This window comes from Equus asinus, chromosome 3 (genome assembly GCF_041296235.1).
Source record: "Equus asinus isolate D_3611 breed Donkey chromosome 3, EquAss-T2T_v2, whole genome shotgun sequence".
NCBI classification, from domain to species: domain Eukaryota; kingdom Metazoa; phylum Chordata; class Mammalia; order Perissodactyla; family Equidae; genus Equus; species Equus asinus.
The window spans coordinates 129,394,214-129,414,123 of NC_091792.1; the positions used below are offsets into that span (position 1 = coordinate 129,394,214).

Here is a 19,910-nt window from a genome sequence, read left to right on the forward strand (position 1 = left end):
TGGCCTGCTGGAGGAGCAGCCAAGAGGCTGGTGGTGTGCTCAGAGGGAGGCAGGAGGGGGTGGGAGAGAGGAGGCAGGGAATGAAGTAGAGAGAGCGTGCAGGCTCCTGGTGGGAGCCCTGGGAAGGACTTTGGATTTTATTCCGAGTGTGAGGAGAAGCCACTGGGGGCTTTGAGAAGGGAAGTGAGATGATTTGATTTAAAAAGAAAGATAGCTCTGTGAGAATATGGATTCAGTAGTCATTTATCAGGAGTGGGCGAGCGTAACCCTGGTGTAGGTTAATTCAGTCCAGCCTGAATTTTTAACATCTCGATAGTTGAAATACAGCATTAATTTCCACCTGGACCCTTATCTTTTCTCTATATATTCCTTTTACAAAAGGGCTGGTCTGAAGATGGATTGCTTTCTAGAGAGAAAATATTGCCATCTTTTGAGGTCATGCTTGTGCCATCTTTTATCTTCTTTTTCAGTGCAGCATTTGAAAAGATAAGCTGTTTGATCCTCCCTCCCTTCTTTCTTTCCTTGTCGACTTCCTTTTTCTCTCCGTCCCTTCTTTCCTCTTTTTAAACAAATGCTTAATGTTTCATGAGAGACCTTGACACCCTGCATGCCACTGTGAATAAGAACCAGTGTTGGGGTGGCCTTTGCCTGATGGTGGTGGAGGTTGTCAGTTCTGTTTTCTTTGCACTCACCTTGTTTGACACATGCTTGCTTCTGATAGGTTGACTCCGTGTTGCAAAAGCGGAAAGTGTGTACTAGAGTACGCTAAAATTAGGCCACAATTTAAATTGAGATAAAACGTCTTTTGAATTTGTCAGCCTCGAACCATATGTATTTTGTGGCAACCTTATTTTCTTAGTTACTTAAAGCTGGGCTTTGACGCAAGCCCATAATGGCCCATGTACCCTCTTGTGTGGAAATGGCTCGCACGCCCACTCTAAGTTACCTTGAGAAATCTTTGTGGGCAGGCTGGGATTGCTACCTGAATCGCTTAATTACTGCCCACTTTTGTGCTTGGGAAATATATACCAAAGCCACAAGGGGGCAGCTTGTCCAGTGAGTCTAGGGGTAAAGAGGGCTGCTCTTTAGACATAGGATAATGAGAACGGCTGAACTTTTCAGAATGTTTTTTGCATAAAGAAGTCTTTTTACATTCCTAGCTAGCTTTGTCCGTTCAGAGACGATGTTTCTGGAAATTAAAAATTTCAAGGCAAGTTCTTTCACACAAATCTATTTTCCCTTTCTCTTTGTATTATAAGTAGTCATTTTCTCTTGAATTTGCCTTCTCCCTGTCTTCCAGCCCATCTTTATTCATCTTTATTGAATAATGATGAATAGTATTCATCATTAATGAATGATGATGATGATTCAACATATAATAAAAGTCACACGTTTTTAGTGATATGTGGAACACATACAGCCATGGAACCCCTGCCTCAATCAAGACAATAAAAATTTCCATCTCTCTAGAAAGTTTTCTTGTGTCCCTTTGCAGTCAGTCTCCCTTTGCAGGTCCCACATCCCCTTGAATCTTGAATCTGAGAAATTTTTTTTACCTGAGACAGAGCATTTTATACATTTAAAGTACTGATCATGCATTAAATATGAGGGCCCTTTCTAAGAGGCTGTGTGAGAGCTCTGGAGAGATCAAGGAAATAAGAGGCAGGTCCTTTCCAAGACAATTATATAAGTTTTTACTCTTTGCTGTTGTGGTGGTTGTTTTAATCTGGCTCATGATTCACTGAGAGAGAGGCATTAATTGCAGTCATGAATTATCCGTTTGTTCTTTAACGTTTATTTCGGCCTTAATAATAGCTAACATTTACTGCACTTAAGTACTTAACCTGTATTAATGAGCTCAGGGCATCTTCCCTAGGAGAGAAGTACCGTTATTACCCATACGTACAGATGAGGAAACTGAGGCACAGTCACATGTGGCTTCGACGAATAAAAGAAGGAGTAGAGTTAGTTTCCTGACGTGAAATGCAAGATAAATGAAATTAAAAGTTTCTTAGGAAGTGCGTGTTCTCATCGATCAAAGTAGTACTCGGCTTAAAAAACCAGTGCTTCTCTTTACGCACATAATGTCCTTGGGCAGTGTCACTCGTGGCCATGGTTGAATGCCATGACGATTCCAGTTCTGCATCCATGACCTTGACCACGAGGCATCCCTGTGTCTGTTTCTCTGGTTCCTGCCTTCATCTTCTCCCGACGGGTCACCCTGCCTTTAGCCCCTTCTGCATTGTGGTCAGAGTGATCTTTCTACCATGCCCTTCCGGTGCTGTCGCCTGGCTGATTAGAGTTCACCAGTGGTTCGCTGTGCGGTAAAATGTGAGGTTCCTTGCCTTGTTCAGCTGCACATCCTGCTGCTCTCCACTGCTCACCCTCAGCCCAACCAGCTGTCATTCTCCAAAGATGCCGGATCCTCTCATGGCCCTGCACCCAAGAACTGGCTGTTCCTTTTGTCTGGAAAATGCCCTGTCCTCATCTGTCATCCCTGTCTGCCGGGCAAACAGTTACTGATCCTTCAGGACTTGGCTCATATCTTCCTTGATTAACCTTGACAGACTCGGAATTACTTCTTCCTGTTTTCCACTGCCCCTTGCGCACTAGAGCCGGTCACTCTGTCTTATGATGGTCTCGTTCCACCTCTGTACCCCGTTAATTTGCACCTTTCGGGAGGGTAGCACTTTGTATTTTCAAGTTGGCATTTCTTGCCTCGCTCAGTCCCTGGTCTCCCTGTCCAGACTCCGCCTAAGCCAGACCATGAAGGCAGAGAAGACACCCAGTGTAGTCACCACTGCTATGCCCGGGGTCCGGCTTAGGGCCTGGCCTGTAGTAGGTGTTCAACTAATATTTGTTGAAAGCATGAATAGTGTGTGTTTTTATTGTCGGCTTGTGATAGTGTCGCCCAGGGATTGCACTTGAAGGGTCCCCGGCCATGATCAAGCAATGAAAGTATTTTGTATGGCCTCATGGTATTCGAAAGCTTTTTGATACCTGTAGATAGAGCCTGCCCTCTCCTGCTTACTACTGTCCACATCACTCCTCTTCTCTTGTTCTTAGTCCCCCTCACTCATTACCCGTTACCCGTCTGCTCCTGGGACATAAGGTTGAGGGGTGAGGGGAGAGGGAAAGTGTATTAGTTTGCTAGGGCTGCCATTACTAGATAAATCTGACTGCGGGGTTTAAGCAACAGAAATTTATTTTCTCACGGTTCTGGAGTTCTAGAGGCTGGAAGTTTAAGATGTAGGTGTGAGCAGGTTTGGTTTCTTCTGAGGCCTCTTTCTGTGGCTTGCACATGGCCACCTGCATGCTGTGTCCTCACATAGTCGTCCCTCGGTGTGTGTGTGAATGCATCCTAATCTCCTCTGGTAGGGACACTACTCCTACTGGATTAGGGTCCACCCATATCACCTCCTTGAACCTTAGTTACCTCTCTAAAGGCCCTGTCTCCAAATACAGTCACACTCTGATGTCCTGGGGAGCAGAACATATGAATTTAGTGGGGGACGCTATTCTCATAACAGGCGCAAACACAAATTGTCAAGTCGTGTGGTCTCTGCCTTGTGTCTGATGCGGGTTTTCTAACACATTAATAAAGGGGAACTCGGGAACCATCAGAGAGCAGTTTGCTCTCCAAGGCAGAATCTGGACAGACATACCATGCACCTGCTCACACACCTGATCTTCACTCTGATCACTTTGATCTTGGGATCATATTCATGTTTCTCAAACAACTGACATTTAGTTGAAACATCAGGTAGAACTTAGGTGCTTTTCAATTTGGAAAAATATACCCTTTATTCTATTCCTTCCAAAAACTGACATGCAGGCTGCAAACTTTCTTTGTCAAGGGTTTGGTAGACAGTGGAGGTAAAAGCTGCATAATGACACAGCACCGCCTCCATTTGCTGTAAGCAAACAGCCGGGTCCTTTATTACCCTTGAAACTGGCTCTCATGACACAGGTTGGACTCAGAGAAGCAAGTCAAATGCCAAGTTTCTGTGGGTCAGAGTTCCTCAAGCACTGTATGTTAATCAAAAGCTCAGCCTTAGTTAATGAGGCCATTGAGTTGGGAAGAACTTTGGAACAAATGGTTACTGAGCTGGACTGCAGGAGTTGGCAGAGCTCAGTATGTATTTTGGTTCCTAGAGGTAGGTTGTGGACTCGTGGTCTTTCTTGGGGGGTGGGGGGGGGCGGGAGTGAGACTCTTGTGGGTTTTATTCATTCTTGGTGGAGTAGTAGCATAATAAAATCTACTGTACAGTGCCCAGCCAATCAAATGTATTTACTTAAAGATGAAGCTGAGGGGCCGGCCTGGTGGCACAGTGGTTAAGTTCGCACGTTCCACTTTGCCGGCCCGGGGTTCACTGGTTTGGATCCCAGCTGTGGACATGACACCACTTGGCGAGCCATGCTGTGGTAGGCGTCCCGCATATAAAGTAGAGGAAGATAGGCACGGATGTTAGCTCAGGGCCAGTCTTCCTCAGCAAAAAGAGGATGATTGGCAGCAGCTGTTAGCTCAGGGCTTCCTCAAAAAAAAAAAAAGGGCAGAAGAAGTGAATAGATTTAAAAAAAAAAAAAAAAAAAGTAAAAAATAGAAAGATGAAGCTGAATGGTTACAGAATATTATATTTATATATGGGCAGAAAAGCCAGATGTAAAGGGCTTCCAAAGGTAAAGGGAACATTTAAAACACTAACAGCTGGCAATGCTTTCAACAATTTTGAGTGTTTGGTGATTTACTCTAAAAGACCACAATTTATTGTGCCTCTGCAGAGAGAAATTTAAGTGAATATAATGATCACAGCTGCCCTTTGTTGAGTGTTTTCTCTCATATGGGGCCCCAAGGACTTCATATCTGTCATCTTATGTATTGTCACAGTGTCCTTAACAGGTGGGTAACATTAGGCCCATACTAGCCGAGAAAAAGGTTCAGAGAGGTTGAGTAAAATGCCTAAGATCACCCAGCTAGCAAGCAGTAGAGCTGAGTTTTGAGCACCTGAGCAAACCTGTGGACTTCCCCTCCCTGTTACACCTCTTCTTTGTACATTTCCTCCTTCCCTCCTTGTCAAACTAAGGTTTTCTCCTTTGAATATCTTTTAGCTAAGAGGAACCTGAATTGCCTTGCAGAATTGGCAAAAGGATGTGACCGATTTTCTCCAAGTATTTGAGCCAGTGCAAATTTCCTTTACTGCCCGGTTATGTAGCTTTCCTTGTAATCCACGTGCACACAAAGGTGTGTGATAATAATAAAACACCGCATTTCTTCCTCTTACCCCTGCCCCTACATTCCACTTAGCAATCACTGATTGCACACTCCTCATTAGCTGTCTCTAGGTCAGTAACGTTATCTTTTCCATTTCACAGTTCGGGCAACAGAGGCATTAGAAGGACACCCTGCATCAGGTCACCCAGCAGAGATCAGCCATTCCTGGGCTCACTGAGGAGGTTTGGTAAGTCAAGCTGGTGCCATCTTCACTGTGGCTCAAAGGAACACAGTTCAGGGGGTGGAAAAAAGTAGGTGAGCATTCCATAGTGATGTGCAAACGCTAATCCTCTCTCTTTTTATTTTATTTTTTTGATCAACACATTGTTTTTGCTTCTGGATGTTTGCTTCATTTATTAGGGCAGAGTGCCCTGTACGTTTGTAAGTACCAGTGTCCCCACAGCACTCCCACAGTCAAAAAGAATGACAGAAATTATATTTGAATGACTTTGCTTGAACCCTTTTAATACTGAGTTTTTCCTATAGTGTTTACTGCATTTTGTCAACTCTAGAATGCATTTCTTTCCACACAATTTAACATCTCTGACATTGGGATACATCTTATGGAGACTTAGGTAACAGCATTCCTCTGATAATCCCCAAATGACCTGATATACTCCTGATAAAAAGCTAATCAATAAGAACTCCGTACTTACCAAAGAAAGAATTTAGCATTCTAAGGATGAAAGAAAAACTAATTTTTTGGTGACTTCGTATGATGGCTTTGAGACTAGTAGTGCTGGGACCTCGTAAGCACTGGTGCTGACATTCACAACAGCCCGTGTGAGGTCGTGGAGCAGCTTCCTAGGCAACAGATCCCAGAATCAGACACTCTTGTCCCATGCCAGGTTCCCCTCCCGCAATCAGCATCATAGTATTTGCAAGTCAAATACTCTATGTCTTCACTGCTGTGTCCCCAGAATGATTTGTCAACATCCCTTTATCTGTAAATGGTCCAAGTCCACATTCATGTTAAATGCATGGGAAAATAGCATCTCTATAGAGTTAATGCCACAGAACGGGCAGGATCCCCCAAGCCACCTGGGCCTGATTTGTATAGGCTTTAAGATTTGCAGAACCTCCAGATTATAAGGCCCCATGGGTTATAGTACAGTAATTCTGAAATCAGTAGAGATGCAGGTAAATCAGTCAACAGACATTTTCTGAGCACCTACTGTGTGCCAGGCTCTGTGCTAGGTACTGGGTAATTTGAGATTAAGACAGAAAGGATTGGATGTCTGCTGCCAGGAGCCTGCTCTAGATGTCTGGCAGACATTAAATAATAAAAGAGTAATGAGGGCACCGAAGAAGAATTATAAAAAGTTTAAGGGAGTTTGAAACCAGAGGACCTAACCTAAACGTTAGTGGGAGGGGCGACCATCAGGGAAGGTTTCTTGGAATTTAAGTGGTGTTTTAACTGAGACCCGAAGGAGAAGGAATGGTTTCCTGGGCAGAGGGAGGTGGTGGGCAGGTGGGAGTGACTGTACCAAATGAGGAACAGCCTTTGTGAGGGTCGCAATGTGGGCGAGTGTGTCCGGTTCAAGGAATAAGCACAAAGCTAGTGGGGAATGAGGTCAAGGGAGCGTGGCTTCAGAGGAGCAGATGTCTGTTGTGAAATAAGGACTTAGTCAAACTTCTGGAAGAATCCTAGAAAAGAAGAATTAGAAAAGAATAAGAATAAGAAAATTCTTATTCTTAGAATAAAAAATTCTATTCTTAGAAAAGAATAAGATTCTAAGGAAAGAATCTGGAAAACCCCTTAGAGATTGATTTCAAACTGATGATCAGATTTTTGTTTTTGTCGTTCAGACATCAATCCTTCTGTCTCTATCGGCATTGTTTCCTAGAGCTGGATCCCAAGTCCCGTTTTCCTGCCAGTCCTTTGAATTCTCCCCAAATGTGTTCTTCATTTCCCTCACCTACCTCCCAAAGGAAGGCAATCAACTTCTAGTGAGAGATTGTTTTCATCAACAAATGTGTCCGCTTTTCTTTTTCTCTGCTTCCTTGATGGCACCAGGGAACGGTGATCATTGGCATAGTATATGATTCCCTCATCCAAAGGCCAGATTAAAAAAAAAAAAAGGATGATTTAAATAGAACAGACAGAGACCGGCTTCTTCTTCTTCTTTTTTTTTTTTTTGAGGAAGATTAGCCCTGAGCTAACCACTGCCACCCCTCCTCTTTTTGCTGAGGAAGACTGGCCCTGAGCTAACATCCATGCCCATCTTCCTCTGCTTTACACCTGGGACATCTACCACAGCATGGCTTGCCACGCAGTGCCATGTCTGCACCCGGGATCCGAACCAGTGAACCCCGGACCGCCAAATCAGAACCTGCGAACTTAACCGCTGTGCCACCGGGCCGGCCCCATGGCCAGCTTCTTGACTCTGCTTCTGCTTTCGGACCCTTATGAGACTCAGGTTTCATATCTTGGTGCTCTCTGCTGACCTTTTCTATCAAGAGTACTGCTGAGCTGAGGCACTTTGACGAGTAACTAAATCAACAGATTCAGAAATTTACACATACATGTGTACACATCCGCGTACACATATACATGGAACCCCAATTCCATTGAATTGGCCATCGCAAGCTCGCTTGTTTCCTAGTCGTGAGTGAATTTTATGTGGTCATTTTTTGAGAGGTCTGTAGAGTGTAGGGGCTGACCAGAGGTGGCTAGATCTTTTTAACAGTCCTATAATCTTTTTTTGGAGATTCTTGTCTCAGTCTGAGATAAGATGGGTCTGTTTTCTCCATACAGAAGGGAAGAGAATCACTGGTCATGATTGATGTATAGAAATTTCAACTTTTTACATGAAGTTTTGGTGACCTCTTTGGTCAGTCCTCTTAAAAAGTTAACATCTAGATTATTACCTGATTTTTCTTAAGCCACAGGAAGTCTGTGCTCCTCCCTCAAGACATGGGCATCAGAAGTCAGATGGTGGGGATCCCTAGGAAAGGGCAAGGGAAAAAAAAATCAAGGATTTTCTAATGGAAACTTTAAAGAAAATAGTAAAACATGTTAAGCGCTGACCCTCTGCTACTCATCATAGCCCAGATTTCCATCCCAAGTAAGTTAATAAATTAAAAAGTGGATATTGTCTGACCTAAGAGTTGAAAGTGGAAGTTGCTTTTGAAAAGAAGGAAAAGGTGGGCTGCTTAATATGTTGTTTCCTGTGGTAAAATGGCCCTTCGTGTTTCTGAATGGTAGGTCTCGTATAGATCTCTTAAAAACAATTTTCCTCAAATCCCTAAAAAGAACCAGAAGGTATACCTTTTGGAAAATGACCTTCATATCATTTTTTTTTTCAAGAAGACAGACTGTAATGCAAATAGGACTTAAGGTAAGCTCCTTACTGTTGCACAACTCATGTGGTCCATATGGTGGAAACTTGCAGAAGAATAAATACACACAAAGGTCAAGCAAGTGAGCGGAGACAGATTCTCTTTTGTTTAGTCAGCTAATTGGGACCTGTCACAAAATGACCCCAGGCTGCTCCAGGCAATCCCCAACGCAGGTTCTAAAGGTGACTTTTCTGCCTCTTCACCTGAAAATAGTAGAGATTTTTCCTATCCCTTATCATATCTTACTTTTTTACTTTGTAACACATAACTTATTACTACACAGAAGGGGAAAAAGAGGCCCGTAATTTAACTTGATTCAAATGAATAAACCTACAAAAGACTCTCGTGTGAAAGACACTGGGGCAGGTGCATGAGGGATACAAAGACGACTCAGACATGATCCTTGCCCCAGAAGGGTTTAAGAATGAAAGTTTAAGCATTTAATTATAAGAAATATTGACAATAAAACAAGAGTGAATTAGAACAGCAACATCAGAACTCAGATATTTAATGGTATTTCCGAACATGCAGTCGAAGTTAACAGATCTCTTTTCTCATCTATCTCCAGATTTACCAGAGTAAACTCATCACCCTCTTGTCTGGACCTCTCACTTTCCTTTGCTTTTGTCTGGTCTCTGATCCAGTTCAACAAAAGTGCTAATTCAGGCGTGGGGCTTGCTGGTGTTGAGAATTAATGCAAAAGTGACCCCGAAGTCCCCTGCAGTGTATGACCACCTGTGTGATTACCATCACTCTGTGACTCAACCAGCATCATGATGGCGGACATGCAGATGTTTGCCTACAAAAGGAAGACTGTCTTCCTAAAAGAAAGAGATTTGTTCCCACCTTAGACAAGGAAAGAGAAAGCTGTGGGGATCAACAAAATGTGTGTCTTTTGGCAGAATAACAGGTGGATGATGGCATTACGCTTTGCAGGAGGGCATTTGGTGCTGTGGAAAGTGAGGAGAATACTCCAGGGCTATGAGGCTGAAATCTGAGGCTAATGTCAGCATTGAGCCTTTAGGCAGATTATGTGGGCAGTGCTCAAATGTCAGCCCTGAAATTTCCAAGAACAAGGTCTTCAAACCAGCCATTAGACAGGCATCAATGTTTACTGTGTTGGGGCCTCATCAGGGGGTGTGCATCGGTTCAAACACGTTGCCCCCGGGTGTCAGCAGTGGCTGCAGACGGAAATAGAGTGTCTGACATTCACTTTGGCCATACTCAGGGGTGTCTGTGCTGTCAGGAAATAACAGTAACAGAACAACCATAGCTTTCGTCAAGAATGACAGAAATTCTGTGTCTGCAAAGTAAGTGAGGTCCTTTTGAAATGAAGACCGAGGTCCACAAAATACAAGGGACATCTTGGCCCATTCGCAGCAACGTGGATGGACCTCGAGGGTATTATGTTAAGCGAAATAAGCCAGTCAGAGAAAGACGAACTCTATATGACTCCACTCATAGGTGGAAGTTAATATATTGACAAGGAGATCTGATCAGTGGTTACCAGGGAAAAGGGGGGGTGGGGGAAGGGCACAAAGGGGGAAGTGGTGTACCCACAACATGACTAACAATAATGTACAACTGAAATCTTACAAGGTTGTAATCTATCATAACATTAATAAAAAAAAAAAATACAAGGGACATCTTAAGCAAAGACTGAAGTGGCTATTGAGGAGTCAGACTAGGGTGAAAGGGGGCTGACCCCAGACCAGGCCTTTACATCTAGGCATGTCAGTACCTACTGATTTTATTTTCATTTGCATTTGTGCAATCAATCACCAAGAGATTCTTAGAATTATAAAATATTGGAGTTAAAAGGAACCCTAGAGGTGATGATGAAAATAAATGATAAATAATGATAACGAGGGGCCAGCCCTGTGGCTGAGTGGCTAAGTTTGCGTGCTTCGATGTGGCCGCCCAAGATTTCGCTGGTTCAGATCCTGGGCGCGGACGTGGCACCGCTCAACAGGCCATGCTGAGATGGTGTCCCACATACCACAACTAGAAGGATCTACAACTAGAATATACAACTGTTTACTGGGGGGTTTTGGGGAGAAGAAGAAGAAAAAAAGAGAAGAAGATTGGCAACAGATGTTAACTCAGGCACCAATCTAAAAATAAATACATACATAAATAAATAATGCTAATGATAATGAAGATAACGATATTGAGTGCTTACTATGTGCCAGGCACAAAAGAAGTCTTTTACTTACATTATCTCTTTTGCTTGTATGGCCTCATTTAATTCTACAATAATCCCATAAAGAAGGTGTTAGGATTCCTATTGGGCAAATAAGGAAAGTGAGGTCTAAAAGAGAATAAGTGACTTGCCCAAGGTCACACAGTTAGTGCTTGGCAGAGCTGGACACGCAGGCAGTCTGAGCCTAGAGTCTGCACTATTTTTTAAAGGTTTTATTTTTCCTTTTTCTCCCCAAAGCCCCCCGGTACATAGTTGTATATTTTTAGTTGTGGGTCCTTCTAGTTGTGGCATGTGGGACGCCACCTCAGCATGGCTTGACAAGCAGTGCCATGGGTGGCTAAGAGCACAGTCTGTCAGATCTGGAGCCCGCACGGCTCCTGTGCCCCTTGACCTGTTCTTGCTCTGAGACATCTGCTTTTGCTTCACGTTTCAATCATTTTGAGATCTTTAAAAAAATACCAGCGCATACGGAGCTGGCCTGGTGGTGTAATGATTAAGTTCGCGTGGTCTGCTTGGGTTCACGTGTTCGGGTCCTGGGTGCAGAACTACACACCACTCTTTGGGCCATGCTGTGGCGTCATCGCATATACAAAATAGAGGAAGATTGGCACAGATGTTAGCTGAGAGACAGCCTTCCTCAACAACAACAAAAAATACCAATGCACAAGCCCCACTCATTGGGACTCTGATTCAATTGGTCTGACGAGGGGCCCAACCATCAAGATTTTTTGAAAACTTCATAACTGAGTCCCCTGTATGTCCTGTGTGGACAACCATGGCATGGACTTTGCTGGTTAACCTGGTGAATGGCTGTGTATTACTTTTTCCGGAGAGCAAATTTGTGTGTCATAGCAGCTGTTTTTGTTTCTGCTTTTCCTATGGTTTGTGAAGATGGATTGGGCCTTAAAAACCTTTGGCTCCTAGGAGGACGCTGTCACTGCTTGGGGGAGCTCTATCTGAGAAAGGATCCCCTGTTTACACTGCTCCATTATGTGTCCTGTGAACCACATCTCTACCTCCTTCCTCCAGCACTGCTCAGAATAGACAGTTTAATAATTTTACACCTAAAATCTTACAAATTGCAACGAGCTATATGCTGCTGGGACAGCTTAAAGATCAAGGGCACATTTTTGTCTGTGACAACCACTGCCATCTTTCTTTGATGTTCACTAAAAATACACACAGACGCACATATACACATATTTTACCTCCATTTTAGGTTGGGGAGGTCTCAAAAATTTCATCAGACCCTTATTTAGACACCAGTAAGAAGAGGTTAAGAGTTTGATCTAGACTCCTACCTTGATTCTAAAATGGGGAAACCAAGTCTGGGGGGTTGAGAGAGAAGAGACCCATCAAAATAGCCAGGCTGAGAACTCAAGTCCCCTGATGTGAATGGTGTTTTCTCTTCACTCTGCTGCCTCTCTTAAAATTTTATTCTGTAGCCTTTCCTCTTCATTCACACTAACACCTTCCTAGTTCTAGTCCTAACTTTATTCCTGAATTATTGCAATAGCCATGGAAGGGAAAAAAAAAAACCTGGAAGAAACTATAGCAAAATGCCAACGGTAGTTGAGTTTTGAATGGTGGACGTCTAGTTTTTATATCTGCTTTTCTGTGACTTATATATTTTCCTTAATAAACAAATATTACTTCCTAAAGGAAAAGCACAAACCTGTAGTGGAATAGCCTTCTCAGTGGTCTCTGAATGTGTGTGTCCATTATGCAGTCCATTCTGTGGCCCGCTATCAGATTTGCCTCCCTAAAAGGTGTTTTTCTTCAGTCGTTATCCTGCTTAAACCTTCAGGGCTCCTATTGCTCTTGAGAAAAGTCCAAACTCCTGGAATCCAAAGGTCTCCTTAATCTAGACCCACCCTCTGCCTGACCCTTATCTTCACCACACCCAACACAACCCTCCCTTCTTGCCCAGCCAGCATCCTCCCTGTCCTGGAACCAAGAGAACTCTATCCAGTTCCTTTGCTCATGCCGTTCTCTTTGTGGAGAGCCCTGCACACTTTGTTCTTTCCTGTTTACCTGTCCAGATGTTGTCTTTCTAGGTTCAGTTCAAATACTTCCTCCTCCAGCTCACTTTTGTCACTTTTTATCTGTGTCTGGGATGGCAGATAGGTTTTTTGTTATATTCCAGGTCTAGGCAATTGAAAATACGTTGCCTGGAGAATCCTGAGAGCCTGCCCACCGATGCTCAGAGCGAAAGAGTTCTGTGATCAGTAGTGGTTGCTGCCATAGGCACGAGGGAGAAGTAACAGAATGTGTGTTATTATTTTCCGTCTAGATGTACTGACTATTCTTCTACACCTGTAATGTCCAATATGGTAGCCACTAGTGACACGTGGCTGTTTAAATTTAGATTAATTGAAATTAAATACAATTAAAATTTCACTTCCTTAGTCGCCCTACCTACATTTCAAGTGCTCAATAGCCACATGTGGCTCCTGGCTACCATATTGAACAGCAAAGATAGAGAACCTTTCTATCATTACAGAAATTTTTATTAGCCCGGTTTTAGCCAAATAGTTACATGACAATGGAAGAGAGAATACCTTGGTTTCATGTGTGCGCACCTTGTTTTCTCAGTGAGACCAAAAGCTTTTTATGGGGAGGAATCCTCTCTTATAATTACTTTGTAGCCCTGGAGCACCGAGCCAGTACTGGGCATGTTGGAAAAACTGTGTAAGTATTTGTTGAATTGAATTTTTAGTACCAGTTCAGCAATATGTGATAAAGTAGAGTAGTAGAAAGAGAACACTGATTTGGAAACCAGGAAGCCAAGTTTCTGGCCCCAGCTCTTCTGCCAATTAGTGTGTAACTTGGAATATATCATTTACCTGAAGTAGGTCATAGTTTCCTCGAGTGTAAACAGTAATAAACTAAGCTTTGGCAGAGCATTTTTCCAGTTTTGGAATTTTGTGATACATAAGGAGTGTTCGCTTTTAAACAAAAGTGCGCACACACACTCAGAGTGAAAACTAGCAGATTAAAAAATATCCTCGCTTATTTTAAATCCCATTTATCGAATTTTCCAAATATATCAGACTGTCATTGGAGGGTTTAACTCCCTGCCAGCTCGACAGCTAAATTCTTGGAAGAGAATCGTAGCAAAGGTGAGATGACTCCATAAGTAGAGAATGTCAGACTCAGGCGCGTCCGATGGAGAATTCGGGAGCCTTTGTCAGCAAGAAGGCGATGCAACATCTCCCTGCCATTTGACACTATATTCAACCAAACTGTATGCAGACGTCACCAGCTGATGCTGCCCACCCTCTGTCGAGGCTCTAAGTGACGGGTCAGCAAACTACGGCCCCCTCCGTTGTCTGTTTTTATGTTTTGTATGTAGTTAAAGATGGTGTTTACATTTTTAAGAGTTCCCAAAAGAAAAGTATGTAACAGAAACCGTATGGCCTGCAAAGCCTAAAATATTTACTATCTGGCTCTACACTAATGACTAGTGACCTTTGTGTACAGATTCAACCACTTTTCAAGGCAGATCGCTTTCTGAAATGTCATGAGGGCCTGTGGCTCAGGGATAAAACTCCATGTTCTCTGTGCTTTAAAGAACCCCGAAGACAGGGCAAAGAGGCCGGGCTGCTAGGGTGCAGGCTGGGCCACGTGGCTCCATCTCCTTTGTATCTGAAGCAGGCAGGGCCCTTGACATGGTGTTCTGAAGGTGGAAAGCAAGTCCTTGGATCCAGAGTCTGTGCGTTCATTCTGGCCTGACTTTGGAAATTTGATGAGTCACAGTTTCTGGCTGTGTCCTCCTTGACATTTAGCATTCACCAGAAGAAATTCTGAAGGCTGCTTGAAGGGGAAAGCTGCAGAATCCTTGGGCGCTCAAGCTTATCTAAGGAGGGAGCCCAGGCTTACATCTCAGTTTGTTCTTCTTTTTCTTTTTCCTCTTGCAGACACTCGTTTCAGCACTTGAGGGGTCTAGTCTAGCCTGAGTGTGCAGATAAAGGGGCTGAAGTGGAGAGGCCGACCCAGCCATCAGGGTTAGGGCAGGGCTGGGCCAGTGTCTGAACTGAGACAGCAGGCCTGCCAGTTGAGGCTGTCGAAAAAATGACTCTTTACTTTTCCTTCGGATGCCCTGTGGCCAGGTGTGGGGGCCTTGGGTTCCCCCAAACCCTCTTTCTGCCTAGGTGTGTATCTAGACTTCCATCAGGTCTTGGTTTCTGAAGTGCACCTCTTCTTAATTCTAACACTCCAGTTTTGGCATCTTTTCTTTTCTGATCTATCCTTTTTTCTCTTCCCCTTGTCCCATTCTCTCCTAGGCTAATTTTCAAAGTTCTGTCACCCTCGGCTTCTGTATACACAACTGTGCCTCGCATTTAACAAAATCCAAATTTACAAAGCAAAAAAGATTTGAAAAGTATATCTTCCCTTTGTTAAAGAAATTTTTCCTGTGAAAGACTAGTACCTCCCTCTCTCCCTTAGGTGTTTATCACTTTCCACATTACATTATAACCATTGGTAATTGGGGGAGGGCCCCTAGTTGACTGCAAGCAAATTCATTTTTGTATTTGCAGATCATGTGGCCCAGTGAATGTATACCCTTGCCCCCACGCTGGATCATAAAAATAAGTTTACTTTCCCTTGTTTGTTTACTGTTGAGCTTGAGCTCATTAAATATATCCAGTGGCCTGGGTCATGATCATACCAAAAATAGGGCCTTGGCTCACTTACAACAATGGTTGCATTTGCTTCAGTTGGTACAGATTCCTTTGGAGAAATTCCCAACTTGTTCTCAAGGATGATTCTAGCCCAGCACCAGGTCCCAGCAGCTTCCGGTTAATAGTAAAATCACTGCCTGTACACCACTGCTCCGTTCCAGAATTCCCAGCCCTGAACAATATTGTTGTCATGACCAGGGAACCATCCATTAGGAAAGTCTATTCCAAGTCAAAATGCTGATGGCTAGTTCTGGATAGAATTCCCAGCTATGAGACGGAGAGAGAGAGAAGAGAAGTAACAGAAATTGATTACTAAAATTTGAGATGCAAATAAGCAGAAAGCCCCATCATCTTTGGGATTCTCCATTATTCAGAGTTCAGTGTAAGCCTAACAGTTACAAGCTGAGATTTTGGTGCATGAGTGGGTGGGTTCCAGTCTTGCCTTTCACCAATGATTAGCTTTACTTGATTTCTTTGGCTTTCTGGTCTCTCATTTGTAAAACAGGGATCATAATAGTGCTTGTCACATAGGATTTTGGAGATGATTGAAGAGGTAATAATATATGTCAAGAATTTAGCACTGGGTCTGGTACACAATGGGTGCTTAATCATTGTTAGTATTAGTGTTTCAGCACATGTGTGAGGGGCATCGTCTAGTGCAGTGTTTCTCAAACTTTTTGGGCTCAGTACATCTTAACAGGCAAATAAAATAAAGAATGGTCAATTAGATATAAACTTCAGATAAGCAATAAGTAATTTTTTTAGTATAAGTATGTCCCAAATACTGCATGGATACTTATACTAAAATATTATTCGTTATTTATCTGAAATTCAAATTTAACTGGGCACCCTGCATTTTTATTTGCTAAATCTAGCAACTCTGTCTTTACATTCTTAAAAATTATTGAGGAAGCCAAAGTGCTCTTGTTTGTGTGGGTTGTATCTGTTGTTATTTACCACATTAGAAATTCAAACTGAGAAATTAAAAATACTTGTTTATTAATTACTTGAAAATAACAATAGTAAACTCTTATGGTAACATAAGTAACATTTTTTAAAAAATATACTTGCAAAACAAAGTAGATGGTAAAGAGTACATTGTTTATATTTTTACAGATCTCTTTTTCTTCCCAAATCTCTTTAATTACTGGCTTGATAGATGTCAGCTTATATTTGCTTCTGCCTTCAACCTGTTGAGATATGTTATTTTCATCAAAGTATATAAAGAAAATACAACCTCACAAAGATATGTAGTTGGAAAAGGAAGTATTCTAGTAGCCTTTTCAGATAATCGTGAACATTCTTCTTTGATATTGAACCCAGACTCCACAGGAGATAGTTTTCTAGAGACTAGTTGCAGAATCTGAAACCTTATCAAAGAACTTTTCATACTCTCACATTAAAATCCACCAGATTATCTTGTACTTTGAATGGATCTTTTGCCTATGCATGGTTCTGTAACGTCATGAATTGGTCATGTGGAAAATATTGGTTTACTGAGTTGTGACCATCTTCCAAATGTTGACACATTTCATTATACAATATGAAAAGAAAATCACATTAGTTGTTAATATCACAACTAGTCTCATCAGAAAAGCCTTTAATTATTGGCAAGCTGTCAAGCTCAGGGTGGTAAATGTGGGTTCTCCAAAATTTTAACCTTTGCTTGAAAGCTCAAATTTTATCATTGGAAATGAATACTATCAGTTGTGTTCTTTGAAGGGACAGGCACACTTTGTTCATTTTCCAGAAAATGTCTGCCACATACCCAAGTCAGAAGAACCAGAGTTTATCTGTCAGTCGTTTGTTCAAGTACAAACGGTGTTCTATGACAAAAGCAGCTTTGGTTCACTCTGTAACTCAATCCATGAGTGGTTTTCCTTGAGACTGTCATCATGATTGTGTATGAGGCGAAAGTGCTTTATGCATACTTCCCATTTCATCACATAGAATATTAAAAAGATAGATACTTAAGAGTCCGGATATAATAAAATCAATATTTTCCTGCTTCATCAAGTACATTCTTAAGGAAAGCTGGATCTTTAAAAAACAAAACAAAACAAAACAAAACAACTTGGAGTGCCTGGTGGGAAAGACGGCTATGATTACTAGAACACTTTGGTGCCATTGTCTTATTTTGGGCTGAGACGCCAGCAGTTTTACCCACCATTGCCTTTTCATCATTAGTGCAAATGTCCACACAGTGAAAAAGACAAAAATATTAGTAGTATTATGAAAATAGTTTTGACCTTGCAGACCTCTAAAAGAGTCTTAGGATCTCCCCGGGGATCCGGGGACCTTGCTTTGAGAACTGTGGGTGTAGAGGATGATGTCCCAGTGAAAGGCAGGGCTGGACAGTATAGATCCATCAGGTGTTCCCCTCCCCTGCTGCCTCCTCTCCTTCCTTGGGCCCTTTGGGAAAACATCAAGGGCTGTTGGGACCTTCCTTAGGGTCTGGGTTTGGGCTGAGTGATGAGCAGTTTCCGAGGCCACACTCGAGATGCTCTCGGAAGCGCTCTCCAGAGAACTGAGGGGCTGGAGTGATTCAGGGAAGTTCTGAGACCGTTGGCAGATTCTGAGAGACTTAGCAGCTCCGAATAAAATCTTCACTTTCTGCTGCTTCCTCTTCTCCTATCCTCTAGTGTCTGAGGGAGCTCAGAACCACTTTTAGAATCTGGAACCATCCTGCAGACCCACTATGTGCTGAACTCAAAGATACCTGTGCTAGAAGTCGGGCCCTAGAACTGACAGACGCTCTGGAACAGGCCCCGGGCAATACAGTGACATTCACCGGATATTAATTATTCTGCCCTATGAGAACTCTGTGGTTAAAAATTCCAGGGTATCCCTGCATGCTGGCACCCCCAAAACAAAAAAGCGAAAACTCAGAATTGTATGGCTGGAAGTGGGAAAATGCTATTATGAAATATTGATATTGTATAGAAGGCACAGTTCTTTCTCAGGGGGACAGAATTTAGTCTCTGAGCTGCGTGAGATAGAATATTTGAATACGGTAGCACACGTGGTCTATATTTCACAGCCTACAGTGTTGAACGTCAGATATCAAATCTGTGGCCACAGAAGAAATGAACATAGAGGCGTACCTGAAGTGGGGAATCCATACTGTCTATTTGGTTGGGTTTTGTGGTCAAATGAAGGCCCCATAATAGTGTGTGTCAATAGATTTCAAAGTGAACAGGACAGTTTGTCTTTGGGGTAAGAAGAGATGGAGGGAAGTGGGTGGGGAGTCCAAGGAAACCAGTCAAACAGAACAGGTTCTGCGCAAAGAACAGTGAAAACATACACAGGTGGCTGTTGATCTGGCAAATGAGATGTTGTATACCACGTACCTGGTCATTGCAGACATTTGATAAATGATGCTCGTTTCATGGCATGATTTGATGCTTAGCTTATTTGCTATCTCGTCTTTATAACTCACTTTTCTCATCCTCTTTCAAATATAGAAAAATGAAAAAGCAAAGCAACTATATCAAAACCGTAAACTCCCGGGCCTCCGCTGACACCTGGAATCCACTCCATTGAGGCACTGCTTTGGGTTCAGATAGTGTGTCTTCACATTTTTTTCCCTCAAGATTCACATATGTTCCTTAATAATAAGCACTGAACTCCTCACTGACGGCCGCAGAGGTGGATCCTCTGGTGGTCTAGAGGCAGCTGATGTACACACAAATATGCTGGCCCAGGGGGTCCCAGGGTACACGATCAAAAGAGGTGCTACTAAGGAAAGACTCCTATCAAGTGAGTCATTATTCCCTGGTCATGCAGGCTTGTCGCTTTGGAGACTTGCTCCTGTTGGGTTTGCCCACAGAAGGGCACGCAGGGACAGCAGTAGCCTGGAGCTGGGTTATAGGGGTCAAGTGAGATAAACCCGAAAATAGGGTAGGAGTTTGACTAGCCTGGAGGGAGGGGAAGGAGGGAGACGAGGCAAAGAGCCATCTAAGAGGAAAATATGTCACAAAGAGTAAGGAGAAGTGATTAGAGCCGGGGGCAGTTCAGGGCACTGAGAAGAGGTGTTGGAGGGCGGGGAGCCGGCCAGCGTTTGAGGGGCAACAGGGAAATCCTGGTCTGTCAGGAAAGCCGAGCTTCAGTCCCTGTGGCATCTGCAGTCGCCCTGCGACCTCCGGCCAGTTGTTGGATCTTTCTGGATATCAGGTCTCTCATTGGTAGAATCTGGATGATAACATCTGTTTTACCTCCTTCAACGGCTTGTTTGATATATAAAGTATAAACATAAAATAGTAGGAAAAAATAGAATGATGAGAATAATTGCTCTCCACCACATTCCCATGTCTGTCTGTCTGTCTGTCTGTCTCTGTCTCCCTCTCTCTCGGAAGCAAGGCAGAAAAGGAAGGAGGGAAGGAAGGGAAAAAGAAGAGATAATGAGGAG

The 19,910-nt window shown here is 43.0% G+C and overlaps 1 protein-coding gene across 6 annotated transcripts in view; it reads left to right on the forward strand.

Annotated features, from left to right (window-relative positions):
• RBM47 (RNA binding motif protein 47) overlaps nt 1-19,910 on the forward strand; it is a 147,637-nt gene that overhangs the window by 57,549 nt on the left and 70,178 nt on the right. For all 6 annotated transcript variants that reach the window (XM_014857186.3, XM_070505977.1, XM_070505975.1 and 3 more), the window contains one exon: nt 5,374-5,459. The gene's annotated coding sequence lies outside the window, so the exon portion shown is untranslated. The remainder of the gene's footprint in view (nt 1-5,373; nt 5,460-19,910) is intronic.